The 13,341-nt window shown below is 39.2% G+C and overlaps 1 protein-coding gene across 9 annotated transcripts in view; it reads left to right on the top strand.

Moving 5' to 3' along the window:
* The window catches only part of MEF2C (myocyte enhancer factor 2C), a 376,634-nt gene that overhangs the window by 55,546 nt on the left and 307,747 nt on the right, over window positions 1-13,341 (top strand). For 8 of the 9 annotated variants that reach the window (XM_082261437.1, XM_082261441.1, XM_082261436.1 and 5 more), the window contains exon 2: window positions 1,014-1,097. The gene's annotated coding sequence lies outside the window, so the exon portion shown is untranslated. Of the gene's footprint in view, window positions 1-1,013; window positions 1,102-13,341 lie in introns of all 9 variants that reach the window. The other variant, XM_082261438.1, reaches the window with a different exon arrangement.

Here is a 13,341-nt window from a genome sequence, read left to right as displayed (position 1 = left end):
TCGTGATATATATATATATAGCACGTTTTAGCATGGGTTTCTTGAGATCAGAAAGTTATTTCAAGGGTGCTTCTGTGTTAAACAGGTTCAGAAAGGCTGATCTACATCAATCCAAGGGACAGTCTACTATTTAAGTGTAGGGGAACACCATCCATGGGAGCAGAGGATCAGGTAAGTAAAAGTGCTTTTTCAATCTCCTAGAAATAAAGGAACAGTTATCTCTAACAGTATGGGTTCAGCCACATGGCAAGGGAGGGCTTCTAGTTTTCCTGGAGGTGGGCTTTAAGGTGTAAGAGATCTCTTCAAGTACCTGCTTGTATGTAGATGCTACTTTCTACCACTCCTCCTCCCTACAGTAGTCAGGCTTATTTGCAGCTCCACCCTTGCTCTCACATGGAATATGTACATTGTTCTGTATGTGCTCATCAACCAGCCTAATCCTCCTCGGTACAAGGCCTTTCAATGTTGCATTCTGATTTTTTTTGGTGTGTTCCTGTTCTTCTGACAGCTGTTGTTCAAGCCTTATTTTGTGTACCAATATGTAGCATATTAGAGATTCATTGCATCCCTAAGTACTGTACTACGTGTATGTTTGTTTTTTCTTACTTTAGGTCAATGCATCCGAAAGAGCTACAAACTAATTCATTCTTGTAACAAAAACAAATTTTATTTCAGAAAGGTAACCCTTGATAAGGGATCAAGCTTTGTCAAGTTTTTATTGCTTTCTATGTTCCTGCTGGGCAACTTTACCCTCAGTCCCTGTTAGGGCAGAAGGTGATCAAAAATCTATCCAACAGGGAAGCAGGGAAGCAGTAAAATCCCTCCAATGAGAGTAATGGAAAAAAAATGACAAAAGTTTGAACTTTTCCATTCTATGCAAAAATATTACAAAATGTGGCTGGAGTTAGGCTTTAAAAATAGAAATGTATATATGCATGCGTTTTCCTGTAGACTAAACTGAAATCAATATGAATCATGTGTCATTCTCAAATTGTAAATATATATCTTTAAAGGTGCCGAATAAAAGAAACTGTGAAGTAACTTCAATGCAAATGACAAGCTGTAAAAACTTGAATTTGGAAACTGAGGTGTGAACGGTAGGTGAGACTTCTTCTCTTTACCTTATATTTTAGTTTATTCTCCAGGTTTTAAGATGTCAATAGATTTATCTACACTTTATCAGCTAATACTCAACCTTTGGGTTATGATCTAATATGCTGTAAACTATTTTTAAAGTCTCCAAGCAGGAACATAGGACACATTTGTGACCCACTTACAGAAATGTGGTGCAGACACTACTGTGGGACACTGCAGAAATCATTTTTAATTGTTAAGTATGCTGCCATCATTATTTACCTGGCAATGGAAAAACAGTTTCAATAAAAAATAGAGTAGTCCATATTTACCTATATTCCAGTCCCCTGGACACTGCACCCCAACCCCCGCCCCCCCCCCCCCCCCCCGGCCCACACATATCATGCCCTCCCTCCAGGTGGTCCAGCCTGAATCATCCCACTTTCTGGGTGGTCCTGCAAATATCATGCCTACTTTCTGGGTGGTCTCACCCTTAATTATGCAGGGACATTCCCATTATAGCGGTGATAAAACAGGCCCATACACTGTTGATGTTCACCTTGGTAACAAAAATGCAAAGACTGCCTTCAGCTCAATCTACTCCCATGAGACACACCCCTCTTATGAATTTCACCCAGATAGGGCTTAAGTGTAGAGGACTAGCATCTGATAGTATAGCAGGCTATGAGTTCAGTGGCATTTGAGTGGTGCTATCTCCAATATCAGTCAAGGGTGTTATCTTGGAATGCAGCCCTAGTCCCTAGTCTCTAGTACCCATGGTGGTTAGTACAAAATTGGTTATGCCTGTGGCTAATCTAAGCATAGCTGAAGAACATACAAAACCTAAGCATTCTTCAACTGAACAGTAGTGATGAGTGAACTAGGAATATGATGGAACGTTTGCCCCAAATAATCCTGGGGGTAAGCCAATCCATTAAAGTAAATTCTGTTCTTAGACTGCCCCTGCCCCTCATTGAATGAGCCAATAGAAGTCTGCCTAATAACCGGAGAATACATAAAGACGTATAAGGAGTTGCATGTGTCATAGTGATATTACCATGCTAATTTGGACTTTATTCCTTGGACAAATGTATGCAAGAAGCCAGCACTCTGAGATTGAGAGCTGGATGTAGAAGTAAGGTAAGGGTTCTGATAGCGAGTTCACTAATGATGGTAGCTCTGCATATAATTTGCCCTGTTAGCATAAGGTTGAATATAGCCTATCACTAGAAGAGCAAATCCTATATTATTTATCATTGCTAACTCAAAGGGCCTTCTGTCTATAGGTGTCTGGAAGAAAAAACTAGCTATATTTCTGCAAAAACAAGTACAGTTCAGTCAGATGATTTCAAAAGCTGCAGGAAGCAGCCTTGGTGCTACTAGTTCAGTAGGTTCTGGTTGATTGTATAAATGTAGCTATAAAGGTATGGGGACCTACATTGTAGAACAGGTTCTAAAGTGGCTGTGTGAACTAGAGCAAACATTGCATTTAGATTAGTGGCAGCCAATTAAAAATGATATAAATAAGATCTATTTCTATAGATTCAAATAATGAAGAGTATATGGGTTAAGTAACCATCCTATATTAAAGAGGTTTCAAGCCTGCTTCTGATGCATTTCTCAGCCTTTACGAAATAACAACGGGACCCTCAATAACTTTCCAGCTTCATGCATACTGGCGTTTTTTTCCTGTCTCTAAATGCTCCTGAAAGTTAGCCTATGTTTCCATGCACACGTGTTTAGAGAAGTTAAGAGGCAGAAGTATTTAAAGGTAGAGAAAAAAAACCCACAGCCAGTGTGTCCAGGAGAAGCAGAGTTTTAGTTGAAAAAATGAATATTGAATAAATGATTATTCTGGCCAATGAAATGAATTAATTCCTAAGAACTTGACGAACCTAAGCATGTCTAAACATGTTACACATGTTTACGAGATTCAATCGTCTTTTCTGACAAAACTTTGCTGCCTGGAGGAAAGGAGTCTAGGAGGGTTAACAAAACATCCAGTATGCATGAGACTTACTGTACATGTTCTTAGTGGACTGAATTCCCCTACCTCTCTGCTACTTTGTGTGCCTACACACATGCCTCAGATGCAGCAGTGCCAATCTGTATTGTCTTTCTCTGTTATTCATCTCTGTAGAACCTTGTTGTAAGGCCTGCACACTCCAGTACAGATAAGTGGAGGCAAAATGAATGTAAATGCTGTCCAGCTAAACGGAGAGCCGGGCATTGGGAAACAGATCCATTCTGTATCTCAGGTCCATGTGGGGTTATACACAATCTTGCCAAAAGTATTGGGACATCTTCCTTTACAAGCACATGAACTTTACTGGCATCCCAGTCTTAGTCCGTAGGGTTCAATATTGAGTTGGCCCACCCTTTGCAGCTATAACAGCTTTAACTCTTCTGGGAAGGCTGTCCACAAGGTTTAGGAGTGTGTCTATGGGAATGTTTGAACATTCTTCCAGAAGCGCATTTGTGAAGTCAGGCACTGATGTAGGACAAGAAGGTCTAGCTCGCAGTCTCCGCTCTAGTTCACCCCAAAGGTGTTCTATCGGGTTGAGGTCAGGACTCTGCGCAGGCCAGTCAAGTTCCTCCACCCCAAACTTGCTCATCCATGGGACCTTACTTTTTGCACTGGTGCATAATCATGTTGGAACAGGAAGGGGAGCCACAAAGATTTCCCACAAAGTTGGGAGCATGAAATTGTCCAAAATTTCTTGGTATGCTGATTCCTTAAGGGGCCAAGCTCAACATCAGAAAAACAACCCCACACCATAATCCCCCCTCCACCAAATGATTTGGACTGGTGTACAAAGCAAGGTCCATAAAGACATGAATGAGAGAGTTTGGGGTGGAGGAACTTGACTGGCCTGCAGAGTCCTGACCTCAACCCGATAGAACACCTTAGACTGCTCTCATCTAATCTCAAAAGACTACCTTGGTAAACAATTTCCATCCTTTGAATGGGGATGATGGGGAATATGAATGTTCTTGTACTTTTGATATATAATTTTATAAATGTTTTTTAACTGAATCAAATAAAGAGGTATATGAATTTTTAACACATTTTGTGAAGTATTTGTGTCAAGTGGAGGGGTATTTAAAATCCTACCTCATATTTGTCTACCATTGTTTAAGAAAAAAATAAAAAGGGGTTTTAGACCATCCCTACTCTTTTTGGTGCTTGGTTTTATGGATACTTTAGGTCACAGAGACATTTAAATACAGCTTTAGCACACAATGCCCCTATGTACCCATCTAGTACTACATTTTATCAAATAAGTTACCACGGGGTTGCCTTATGAATATTAAAGCAAATAAAAATGTGCCAAAGTGTAACTGTTATCTATAGCAATCAAACAATTATGTTGTCTAATTTTTGCAGACAATAAAACACAAAACCTGGCTGGGTTAGTATAAGCAGGCCTGCATTTAGACATCCTGCTGCCCTGGCACGCCTTGATAATGACACATTTGGGTACAATTTGTATTATTCAATTATTTTCCGGCTAGTGCTAGAATCAGGCTTTCTGCCTATAATTTTTGAATGTACAGACCAACAAGCCAAAGAAAGGAGAGATAGTTTCATGTTTCTTTTTCTAAAATAAAGACCCATTCAGAAGGCGCATGCCGTGCCTGTGATCTGTATAACACAGGCCCACAGGTTGTATAGGGGCAATGCGATGAGTTGTTACAATGCATCAAACTGTTTACCTTTTTTCAATTTTTTTAACTATATTGAAATCTCACAAGTTTACATTTAATTTAACTATATGGACTGCAGCGCATTACAATGTGCTGTGATGTATCACAACACGCTGCATAAAAATACAGCCACAATTACAGAAAGATTAAAAAAAAGCAAGGGAAAAACTATTACTTTGTAAATGTTTAGGTTAATACTGCCCCCTCCATACCTGCTGCCCTAGGCACAGGCCCACGACTGCCATTTTGGTAAATACAGCCGTGGGCATGAGGACAGCTTATAGTCTAGTTTTAGTTTTCTTTGCACCAATCTTCATAAATCAGCCATTCTGCCTGGACAACTTGGCTCCTACTGCCAAGGCTGACAGCAATGCACTTCCCCTTATTAAGCCTTCAGGGCTCAATTATCTCTGTCCATCAAGAAGAGGTATAACCAACTTCCAAATAATACACACTTTCTCAAATATTACCAGTCATCTTAGCAGCTAAAACAGCCTGAACTGAAAAATCACCATAGATCCTAAAGAGTAACAATGTACTGTAAGTTATATTGACATTGGTTGGCACAAATTTGGTAGAACATACCCAAGCTAACAAGCTTACAAGTAATTAAATATATCAATTTCTCCGATCACTGGCTTAAGTGTAATGTGTTGCCTTACAGGTCTCAAGTAATGCTCTGCTGATTTCAATCATTCTGCTTGTCTTGTGTCCCTTGCTGGTGTTTTATGCAATGACACAATGCTTTAATGATTGCATATAATGATGTCTGTTGTACTTCACCTAATGGGGCAACGCTCCATTGGTTACCCTGTAATCACATATAGCTCAGCAAGTGTATTCGCTTCAAGAAAAAGTATAGTGTATTTTTAGTGAGCACATATTTTATGTCATTATTGGAGTTTTTACATTAAAGAAATTTGTGATCTTCACATTTTTATAAGCTCGTTCTTACATAGTCTTGCTATAAAAGCTGTGTCATAAATGTGTAGTAAACATTGAGATTTGGTAAAGAATTACTCCCTGACTCTCTTAACAGTGGTTGAGATAAGATATCTCATAAGAAGAGTATTATTTTGGCTGACTGATTGTCAGAAGAAGCAGTAAAGTACAACCATTATGTACAGGGCAATTATCAGAATTTTTGGGGCCCCTTCACAGCTTTAAGCTTGAACCCCCCTGGGCTTAACCACCAAAATTCCCCAGGGCTTGTCTTTTAGTGCACCCACTTTTATTTTAACACTCTTACATCTTAAAGTGGCGCATTTGGCACCTTTCAGGGGGAGGGGGGAACGAGCACCTGTTTTTCACAGGTACCCTTCCCCACTTCCGGGAGACGGCGCTGCAGTGCTGTCCCTCAGAAGTTTGGCCCCCTCCTCCTTCCCCGAGCCAATCCGCATGTGCATTAGGGACCCGCCCGTGAAGCTGCAAGGCTTCACTTTCAGGTTCCCTCACTGGCAATGGCGGCGGCATTGGAAACATGGAAACATCAGCTGCAGTGCTGACATCGCTGGACTCCAGGACAGGAAAGTGTCCTAATATTAAAAGTCAGCAGCTACAGTATGTGTAGCTGCTGACTTTTAGTTTTTGGAGGGGGAGAGGGGAGGCTGGAACACCGTTTTAATATATTAATATGAAAAGTGTATTCCAAGCCATCAGTGCTTTCAAGATTTAAGGAATCATATTTCAGGCAAAAAATATGAAGCCTGCCACCGCAACAAAGTAGACTCTTTTTAGTAGGACCCTACACTAACACTAACTGCACTACCTTTTCAAAACAAAAGCAATTTGCAATTAACTTGCTTAATCAAGCCCAAAGAATATCATTCAACTGTCTCAAAGACATCATGCCCTCACTGGCCACTATGGCAGTAAATATGTTTTTCACATTGGGCAGCACTAGGGTCATTGGTTCGAATTCCAACCATGGCACTAGCTCCCTGGAATTTGCATGTTCTCCCTGTGCCTGCGTGGGTTTCCTCTCACGTTCCAAAGACATTCTGGTAGGTTAATTGGCTCCTGTCTAAATTGGCCCTAGGTATGTGTATGTATGAATGAGCGATGTGAGTTAGAGACCTTAGTTTGTAAGCTCCTTGAGAGCAGGGACTGATGTGAATGTATAATATACAGTATATGTAAAGCGCTGTGTAAATTGTTGGCGCTATAGAAGTACCTATAAAATAAAGGTTATGTTCACCCAAATCTAGTATTTCAGTACATCTGAATAACCTATTACCATTTTATAATCTGGGATATCATTGGTATCCCTAAATGTTTTAGATCAGGTCTGACCACACTGATGTGACCACAGTCTTGCTGAAAGGTGGGCCTCATTGCTATGATTACATCCTTTATAATGTCAGATGAATACAAAATTCAGCAGAGAGCCAGGTCAGCTGGTGCAGCTTGGGAAACCAAGAAAATGATCAGCCTCATGTATGATAATGGAACACCTTCCAGTCTGAACTATTATTGCCAGCACAGGTACACAAAGGCTGTTTCCAACAAAAGCACTCTACAGCTTCAAGGGCTAAAAGGTGGAGTTAGACTTTGTAAGAAAAATGAAGTGTCAGGAGATATTTTACTAATGTGTCCTGCTGGCACAAAGGCTTGTCCCTTCTGTGTTGTGTCGCTCATACCCACAAGAGAGAGAAACTACATTTTATGTAGGAGCTAGAAGGTGCCGAGATCTCACTGACAGACTTCCCTAGAGATGAACGGTGCATACTGATCCTACATTTTACACTCAACATTACACAAAACATTTAGCTTTGTATTTATGAGAACATTTTAACATGTCATTTTTTTTTCGTATTTAATTTTAATTTATTTGACAATGATAATGTTTGTCGCCAATAAAGTCCTAAAAGTGATTTTGTATTGTGCTGCTAATAGTAATCTAAATACATGTATATATCCTTAATTGACACACTAAACTACAAATGTATAAAACATGAACACATGTATCTTAGCTGCCATTAATTACTAGAGGTGTTTTGCTCCTCCCTAGGTTTGTTACATACATTAAGGATGCCATATGTCCTAGTTTTTCCAGGCTAGACCAATGCAATTCCAGTGCAGTGATTAAACTATTATGACGCAAATTTAGCATTGCATACAATTTATTTTTCTTGTAAAGTAATATTTTAATTTTAGAGTAATTAGAGTGCTAGATGTTCATATCTAGGCAAAATGGGTTTGGGCTTTTTCGAAAAGGCAAAGAGCAAAATGAGGTATTCTATATCAACAAATCAGAGTTCACCTTTAACTGATCTTCCAACAATACAACAATTTTGTTGACATTTAATTGGCGTCAGTAGTTTACTGCAGTTTGCACATCCCTGTCATGGCACTATTGGCACTTTTCCACTGCAAGTACCGGCTCGGCTCTACTCGGCCCTGCTTGGCCCGGTTTGCTTTTCCACTGCTCGTACCCCATGGTACGGTGTTGGAACGGTTCGGTACGGTACGGTATGGTTTGCTTTTCCACTAAAGTAGTACTAAAGTTAAGTGGGTGGGATAACAATGGGGTGGGTGGGATTCTCTGACCAATCAGTGGCTAGTAGTGACTGCATGCAAAGGATTGTGGGATATGGTACTGGGTATGGTACCTCTTGGAACCACAATCGAGGTGGTACTGTTTTTGAGAGCCGTACCATTCGGTTCCATGCAGTGGAAAAGCGCCGCCGTACCGTACCGAACTGTTCCTACACTATACTATGCGGTACCAGCAGCGGAAAAGCACAAAAGCGAGCCGAACCGTTCGGTTCCATGCAGTGGAAAAGTGCCATATATTACTAAATACACTAATAGCTCAGAAGTCTGCTGCTTATCTATTGGCCCTTGAAGCACATGTGTGGACATGCCGAACAAGTGTACTGGTAAGGCTTGTGGGATTAGCCAAGTTGAGTAGGATCTAAGAAAGAAAGGGCTTTCTTTTTTACTACAGAAATAGATATACAGTACATTTTCTCATTTAAAGATATTAAAGAGGAAATTCACCAAATAACCCATTCCAAAAATACATTTCTAATTTTATTCCACCACTTCTAATGTTTACAAGGAAAATAAAAGTACAAACACGCCAAATGTACTTCACTGGAATTGTGGTCTGCTTATATTGGCCATATTAAAAGTGTTTGTTTGCCAATCTCTGTTGCCATTTCAATATTTTCTTTTCATGTTTTATTTATTCATTTTTTTAAATTTATTTGTTCAGCCATGTGTTATCAACTTTGCAGATTTAGCAAAATACCATCCTATAACAAAGTAATTTTTTTTTTATTCTTATAAAGGCTTTGGTAAGACTAGAGGTCAATAACAAAGTCAATTGAAACATACCAGTTAAAAATACATAATGGCTGCCAAAATACTTAAAGCAGACCTTCCATACCAAATAGAAAGTCCAATTTTGTACAAGCCCCCTGCCTCTCCAACACCGATGGCTTTCAAAAGCTATAGGTAGACAAACAGAGAAAAACAGATTGCCCCCCAAAAGCATTGAAAGCCAGAGCCGAGATACACATTTTTTTTTTTTCATCCAATCTGATTGTTTAGCTTTTTAAAGCCATCTGTGTTGGGGAGGGAGGGGGTTTGCCAAAAAAAAAAAAACATTTACCATGGGAGGTCCACTTTAAGTAGAGAGCTTTGACTAATTTAGGAAGAATAGAAAGCCTAATTTTCTCTTGTGGATATCAGTCTACAGCTAAATTAAGTTGCCCAGGCTTTTATCAAAAAGATCCAACAGCCTTCCTAGGTGTAAATACTGATGTGTCTGACACTATCTGGGTTCCACTATTTCCCAATATCAGGCAGCATCACTACTGGATTTTCTACATCTGCATCTTGAGTGCAATGCATAGTACAAGGCCACAGTCAAAAACTTCTCTGAAGCTGGGAAAGGTCTATATGACTGAAACATTGAAAGCATTGTGCCACGTGAACCAATATTAGGAATAGTGGTTTCTATGGTATTGTGGGGCAGCTACAGTTTATTCAAGTCTCACAGTAAAATGCATAAATATGGCTTATGCATGCACCTAATAGATAGTTTGGTGCCCAGTCTGCACTGAATCCTAAACAAACTATTTAGCAAACCCAAAGGTTGCTTTAATGGATACAATTCCCTTGCTTAGCTTAAAATGTCAAACATTTTGTGACATCAATGCTTCCTCTATGGATTGAGCTATAAAAACACATTATATTCACTTAATCACTGTTGTTTTTTGGGTGAACTCCATTGTCTGGAATTCTACCACTGTAGACTAAAACTCAAATCCTGTAGTTCCCTGTAACTATACTCACGGTGACGGAGGCATCCAGCGTTACTTGGCTTGGCGTGGAGTAGAGTCCCGAGTCCAACGGCTGCTCTCCTCACTGTTGTTTCTGATGTGCGTTTTTTTCAAGTATTACAAGTGAGTGCAATTGATTTATACTGTTTTAACCAATAAAAAGTTCATATGGTATTGCACTAGTGGAGGCTGTTATTTATCTCCTACATGTACTGGTGTCCTGGTTGCGGAGTGCTGGATAGAGAAAGTGGATGCAGTTCTGGATTACATTAACCCAATGCGATTCTAGCTTGTTCATGAGAGTGAATAAGCACTTTGTTCTGGTGAGTGGCCATTTTTGCAATACCCCTGGCACTTTGGTGGTGGATTGTGGGGTGACCCCTTCCTTTTTCACATACATCAAGACCCCGGATCCAAAATGCACACCATTGTGGGACTGTGGGACTTTTCTGTTGGATTTTAGTTATTTATTATCCTGGGGTTCACACTTCCATAGATGCTTATTTGCAGAGATGTATAGTAACTAAGTAGAACTACTTCACTACTGTACTTAAGTACCGAAAGGCGGTATCTGTACTTTCCTAGAGTAGAATTTCTTTCTCCTACTTTTACTTCACTACATTTTTTCGATGATTTCAATACTTCTACTCCGATATTTTTTTTTTTGTGCTGCATAGTTACTTGTTACTATTATAAAAATTACCACTGCCAAAACAGTAGATGGCAGGCTTCATGAAGCTCAAAACATGTGTATTATCAGCGCATACGAAAATAAATGCTACTGTATGCATAAATAAAAGCCGCATTTGAAATAATAAATGACAATATGATGTTCAAACTTTTGACTTCTTTCTTTAATAACTACATAATACAGTACTTGTACTTTTACTTTCAGTACTTGAGTAGCAATTTTTTTTTCAAAACTATTGGTACTTTTTCTTTCAGTACTTGAGTAGCAACATTTTTACAAAAACTACTTGCAATACTTAAGTACAAAAAATGTTGAATACTTTAGTACTTCTACTCAAGTCACTTTTTGATTGAGCACTTCCACTTCTACTCAAGTCACTTTTTGATCGAGCACTTGTACTTTTACTCAAGTATGGGTTTCGAGTACTTTATACAACTCTGCTTATTTGTGGTGATTATTACCATTTAATTACCATTTTTTTGCACTACTGTTATTTGTATATTGATGGTTCATCCTTCAGGATCACATTTCTTGCCTTAAAACTCAAGATCCTTAAATAGAATTTTCCCTTAAGAACTGTGAAGAATTATGTGAGGGCAGCTTAACAAGATATAAACCATAATTCCAGCCAAAATATTTTTCTTTAAGTTATGGAAAGAGTGGGGAAGGGGCTCAATTTTTGTGTGTGATCCCACTATGGAGAGATCACCCCCTTACTTCCTGTGCCAGTGACCCCATTTGAAGAAATGGGGGTATGGCTGCCACTGGAACAGGAAGTTCTGTTCTTTAGTCCACAACAATGTGTTTTGTCTGTCTCTCTGTTGGAAGCTCCAAATTAACAATAAAATACAAAAGACAGCAATAAAAACTCTAACTCTTACCACCGTATTCTAACAAAATAAAACGTTTTAGCTGAAGAAGGGCTTTAATATTGCCCAGTCTTCTATAGCCCAGTATTCCTTCTTTACTATCCATCACTATCACAAAAAACAGTCTACATTTAATTTAATATTTTTTTTTTTACTTGGTGAATCTGAACCTATTTATCCTGACATGAAAGTCCCCTGGGCATCTATGCAATGGAATCTATTGTACATTGGCTGCTTTTCTAAGCATTTACAGAGGATTATGCTACACAGTGGAAGTCAATGCTGAAATACTCTACATACAACTTATTTTTATGACATCTTAATTACTTAATGCTAGTTTCTTAACATTCTCTTTAAGTCAAATGACAAGAGAGTTCTCTTGGTCTGCCTAAAGAACAAATCCAGTTGGTGAACAATCAAAAAGATACATTAATCTATAGCCTTGATTCATCCCTGGGTGGGTTGCTTTGGCAACCACCCCTGATCCCTTTAAAATATTTTTTTTTATAAATGCATTTCAAGAGCTACACCCAGCATGAGACCAGGTTAAGAGCACGCAGGAGCAGGAAGAAAGACCTCAGCTCACTGCTTTGCTATTATTACAGTGGGATGATGGATGAGGGTGGGGGCACAGTTTTCAAAGCAACACAGAAAATTGTTACCTGTGTGGAAGAGCGGAAATGAAAATTTCTTCTTTACGTGAAGTGTTCCATTTTGCTATGAAATATCGACATGTAAGCTACTTCTTAACCCTCCCAAGGCCAAAAGTAAAATCAATTTGAAAAATGTAGCCTTCGTTCAAAAACGAGATAATCATAAGTGCAAATATGCAATTTACATAATTTTCTATGTTAATAAAAAGTGACTCTGTTGTGCTTGCAATCAATATGATTCTCGTTTTTATCCTCTAAGGTGTGCTGGGGAAAGTAGCGTTTGAATCGGATTGGTAGGAGTAATATTGTTCATTTTACAGGAACGGTTAGGCTGAATTACAAAGTAAAATACACAAGAGCAGGGTTAAACTGCAAGGGAATAACTGGATTGTGTGCCCACATGTGTGAGTGAATGCGCTTATATGCAAACACTATCTGATTGCATGCTAGTGTTCAGTGGGTAGGATTCTAGTTAGATGCATGCCTAAAGATCCAAATAATGCTGCTGTTATACCCGCAGTTCATATGAGATGCACCACAAAAGACATTTTTTAAAAACAAATTAAAATGGAAAAAAAAGTGACTAAATCACTAAACAAAAAACATGCATTCATCAAGGTAAAATGAAAAGTATAAAAGCCCTGTATGGTATACTGCTGTATGGGAAATTGGAATTACAGGCTAAATCAGACGTGTTTTCACGGTCGACAAAAATTATATAGCCTGCACACCAGGATTCGGTTGTCGGAAGCACCATAATAACAAGCCGAAAATCGGCAGATCGGTCGTCGGACGAAATTTCCCGGCCAAATTTACTATCCTACGAAAGAAAGATGCTTATACTTACCTATTCTGAGGATGCTCCAGGATGGATCCCAACGGCAGCTTCTGGAGACAGAAGAGACAGCCGACAATGGATGCCATATAATGTAGTAACGCAATAGGTGATGTCACCACACAGGCAATGTAGCTGTTGTCGGTGATCCCTCCTCTTCCCTGAAGCCGACCACTGGAGAGATCATGTGACCGGACCAGTGCACCCTCAGAATAGGTAC

The sequence above is a fragment of the Pelophylax lessonae genome, assembly GCF_965119305.1.
Source record: "Pelophylax lessonae genome assembly, chromosome: 1".
NCBI classification, from domain to species: Eukaryota; Metazoa; Chordata; class Amphibia; order Anura; family Ranidae; genus Pelophylax; species Pelophylax lessonae.
This window is presented reverse-complemented; position numbering and strand designations above follow the sequence as displayed.